The 4,808-nt window shown below is 46.8% G+C and overlaps 1 long non-coding RNA gene across 1 annotated transcript; it reads left to right on the forward strand.

The window, feature by feature from the left end:
- Positions 1–322: 322 nt before the first annotated feature.
- Positions 323–3,805, forward strand: LOC114233682 (uncharacterized). Its single transcript, XR_008558115.1, has 3 exons — positions 323–352; positions 1,117–1,244; positions 3,306–3,805. It is a non-coding gene; the product is annotated as an uncharacterized LOC114233682 (long non-coding RNA).
- Positions 3,806–4,808: the final 1,003 nt, after the last annotated feature.

The following is a 4,808-nucleotide window of genomic DNA, read 5'->3' on the forward strand; positions in this document are numbered from 1 at the left end:
GATCATCTCCTCTGAGAAGCCTTCTCTGATTACTCCATCTAATTTGTCCCCTAAATCCATGTCATTCTCTAGCCCAATACCATGGTATATTTTCTTTTGAATACTTGTCAACATATGAAATCATTTACTACATCATTAGATTATGTTTTCTTTTCATTCACAAGAAAGTAAGTTCCAAGAAGTAGAGTCCTTGTCTGTCTTGTCATCTGTGAACCTGCAGGGAGGGGAACTGGGACAGAGAAGAGAAGCGATGAGGCTGATTGTGACTGTGTTGCACTGTTGCTAAGTAACGCTATGTTAATATGTCAGGGCAGGGAGGACTCACAGGACTACATGCTATGAAGAAGCTGAGGTGGGCAATCTGGAGTAAAAAGGCCTTTTTAGGGACGCTAGAGCTGCCTTTACATATCTGAAGAGATCTGCTTAGAAAGAGAGAGCAGACTCGTGCTATTGGGCTCCGTTGTAGAGAACTAGAATTTCTGGAAGCCTTATAGACATGGAGTTCTTTTGAATTTGAAAAAATTTTCGAGCAGTCTAAGCAGACCAAAAATGCAGTCATCTTACTTGGTAACAAGTCTAGATACTAGACAGCATGACATTAGGGGAAATTGGAGTAAATCCTTTCTTAATGACCAAGAAAACACTAACATCTCTTTACATGTTATTAAATGTTCTGTAAAATAATAAGCTGTGGCAAATTAAGTTTGGGTAAAATTGAGTTTTAAAAAAGTGGAAAAAAAAATCTGTATTGCCAAAAAAATAATAGAGCCTTTGATAAGTAATTCCCGAAAAAGAAATTGAGTATTCAGGGTTTCCCAAATCTGGTTGACCGGAGAACCCTTTAGTCAGGAAATACTAGTTAACTTCTCCTGGGATACCAGTGTCTTGAAGATTAAAGGTCCATGATTCTCGGCAAGTAAGAAGGATATGGATTTGGGGGTGGGAGTACAGACGTTAGAATGTTACAGATTGAATTGTGTCTCCCCCAGTTCATGTGTTGAAGACCTAACTCCTAGTGTGGCTATATTTAGAAATCGTGGCTTTCCAGGAGTAATTAGGGTTAAATGAAGTCATAAAGGTGGGGCCCTTGCCTAATAGTACTTTAATCCTTATTAGAAAACGAAGAGACACCAGGGGTCCTGCACACAGAGCAAAGGCCGTGTGAGGACACAGTGGGAAGATAGTTGTCTACAAGCCAAAGAGAGAGGCCTCAAGAGAAACCAGCCCTGCCAACACCCGGAACTGTGAGAACATTAATTTCTTTTTTAAAAATATATTTTTATTGATTTCAGAGAGGAAGGGAGAGGGAGGGAGAGAGAGAGAGAAACATCAATGATGAGAGAGAATCATGGATTGGCTGCCTCCTGCATGCCCCACACTGGGGATCTAGCCCACAACCCGGGCTTGTGCCCTGACTGGAATCGAACCATGACCGCCTGGTTCATAGGTTGACGCTCAAACACTGAGCCATGCCGACACGGCAGAACATTAATTTCTGATGTTAAAATCACCCATTATTTGGTATTTTGTTTTGGCAGCCTTAGCTGACTAATATATTCGCTAATGTTGGCTGACTCTGTGGCTACAGATGTTCCCTTCACTAGTGAGCACAATAGACATTATTTTACTAATAGGAGATGGGAGGTGTGTGTGTGTGTGTGTGTGTGTGTGTGTGTGTGTGTGTGTTCCACATCCAGATAGTGTGAGGTCATCTAGGAGCAACATGAACCAATAGGAAAAAAACAATCATTACTGTTCAATTCAATAGTTCCATGATTGGAACTATTTAGTATTTTTTTAAAAAAATATATTTTATTGATTTTTTTATTTACAGAGAGGAAGGGAGAGGGATAGAGAGTCAGAAACATCGATCAGCTGCCTCCTGCACACCCCCTACTGGGGATGTGCCCACAACCAAGGTACATGCCCTTGACTGGAATCAAACCCGGGACCCTTCAGTTCGCAGGCCGATGCTCTAACCACTGAGCCAAACCGGTCAGGGCGGAACTACTTAGTCTTTTTATTTATTTTTAATATATTTCATTTATTTTTTACAGAGAGGAAGGGAGAAGGATAGAGAGTTAGAAACATCGATGAGAGAGAAACATCGATCAGCTGCCTCTTGCACACCCCCTACTGGGGATGTGCCTGCAACCAAGGTACATGCCCTTGACAGGAATTGAACCTGGGACCCTTCAGTCTACAGGCTGACGCTCTATCCACTGAGCCAAACCTGTCAGGGCAGAACTATTTAGTCTTAATCATTCAAAGAAAACTGAGTAGAACCAAAACATAACATTCCTGCCTGTGCTAACTTCCTGTTCCCATGAGAAGCAGGGAAGGAGCTCCTGCTGGACACAGGGTCAAAATGCAGATGTCACTGTGCCTCCGTGCACACAGAGGCGCGATCACAGTGGGGACGACATCAAAAGCGGAAAACAAGAAGATAGGAAAAGAGCTGGAGTGTAAAGGCGTCCTCACAGAGGGGAGGGAGCAGAGGACAGGCAAAAGGCTAGAGCTAGGGCAGCCCAATCCGGGCCACGGATCTTAAAACTGTCACCAGAAGCCCTCGCCTCCAGGGTGTTGAATGGAGCCTCTGCTGGATGCCAGGAAGGAAGAAGCCCGGAGGTTGGGGGTGGGCTGGTGCAGCAATCTATATATATAAAAGCCTAAGAGACGAACGACCGAACGACCCAACGACCGATCAACCGGTCACTATGATGCACACTGACCACCGGGGGGCAGACGCTCAATGCAGGAGCTGCCCGTTGGTGGTCAGTGTGCTCCCACAGCCAACTTCCCGCGGCCGGCCAACCTCCCACAGTCCCTCCACCCAGTCGGCCGGTCCCTAAACTTTCTTTGGCAAAGTCAGCCCTGATCATTGGCCAGGCCGAGCGACCCTGGCCTCTAGTTAGGAGATAAAAACCTGAATACGTAGGGGAATTCCAATTTCTTGCCACTCACCCCCAATCAGCCTTACTCATCATTTGCACAAGTTAGTGCCCAGGGATACTGATTTTTAACTGGAGAACTTGAAGCAGCCACCTAGGCTGACCTCACTGGATGTCTGGGAAGCAGGAAGCACAACATGGAGAAGGGGCCGTCGCACATTGCACCTCCGATAGACGAGGGGGAGGGGACGGGGAAGAACCGTTGTCTCCCGACTCTCAATCATCCCCCGTCCCCATCCCTCTTTCCAGAGGACACTCACCCGTGAAAACGCCGTGCACTCTGACCCACTGCTCGGCTCCCTCTGCCTCACTGGAAGCATCAGCTGTCCTTCCTGACCGCTCTGCTTCTGCCAGGTCCGCTCCTGTTATGCCAACGTTCAATGTGTCGCCACATCTATCTCTGAAGTCAAAGGTGAAGGCAGTGCATCAGAGGAACTAAACACATTGGCTCTTAACTCTACCCACTTCCCTAAGTCACTGCCGCCTTCATATAACAGGACAGACGCCACCTCTTTCTCAGAAGGTTACTGTGAGCCTTGAATGAGACGATGCGCACAGCAGGTGTACTGAGCGCTACCACATAGCACGTCGCTTTTCACATTATTACTTTCACTTCCTACAACAGCCATTATTCTGCGCTTGGATTGCTGCCCAGGGGTGCTGTCTTCCCTCCAGCTAACTAACCCCAGAACTCTTCATTCAAGCCATGCTCCGATTTAATTCTCTCCCACGTCTCTAACCCTCTAACGGGTCACCTTTCTCTTTCCTGTGGCACCCCAAGTGCACTGGGGAAGAAATGAAGGATTCAACACTCTCAAACTTTCCTCTTATTTCATACTTTGTTTTTGTTTTTATGGTTTTCACTCGGTCCCGCCTTCCCTAGAGTGGGAACACGGTGGTAGAGGTCTCTCCGACAAGGCCTCCCTGGTGGCCCCTGGCAGGAATGTGAGGAGGAATAAATAAACGTTCCTTGGCACAGAATGGAGAGGTTTTGTTCGTTTGTTGTTCTTCACAGGCGCGTCTTTCACTCGCAAAGGACCCTCTACACGTTGTGGCTTCATGTGCAGCTTGAGAAATTTCTCTCCCTGGGAAGAGCTGCCAGACTACAAAGCAGTTCATACCTGATCGCTTGACCTCACTTTTCCTCACCTTTTAAAATCCAAAGACCTTTATCTCCGCCCATTCTTCATCTGTTTTATCTTGAGATACACCCCGAGGATCATTATCTTAGCCCCACCCCTGAGAAATTCTTCTAAAACTTTGCCTACTAGCCTCTGCCTCCACACACCATTGTTCAAGTTCATTTTCCCACACCTACTAAGTTCACACAAAGTCCAAACCTTGACCTCTAAACTCTCAACTGATGACACCCTGCATAATCCACCAGAATCATCTTGAACAAATGACTCTCTTCCAAGCTGACCACAGTCTTGATGGCTCCCCCTCAAGTCTCTGATGTCCACACTCCCTGACCACAACATCCCACTTTTCCATTTCTCACTCAGTACCCCAGAAGTATTCAGCATGGTACTGCCAGGGCCTGCTAATAGCTGGTGCTGATTTTGTCTAGAGGCCGTTCATTTTTATAGCCCTGTTGACTCTCTGACATGCTCCCATTGATGTCCATGCCAAGCCTTCTCCAGCTTCCAGACCAACCCAGTTCTCGCACTGCCAGAGTCACCATCCGGACTTAACAGCTGGACCCAACCTCACAGAGGGTTTCCCCACACCCTTCTCCCTCACCCTTCAAAACATCCTCTTTAGATTCATCCCGTCTTCTCTGTCTCTGTATCGGAGGGATGGTGCTTCAATCTGTGCTGTTAACCTCATTGCCCGCTTTTCCAATTCCTCTAATCA

The sequence above is a fragment of the Eptesicus fuscus genome, chromosome 14 (genome assembly GCF_027574615.1).
Source record: "Eptesicus fuscus isolate TK198812 chromosome 14, DD_ASM_mEF_20220401, whole genome shotgun sequence".
NCBI classification, from domain to species: Eukaryota; Metazoa; Chordata; class Mammalia; order Chiroptera; family Vespertilionidae; genus Eptesicus; species Eptesicus fuscus.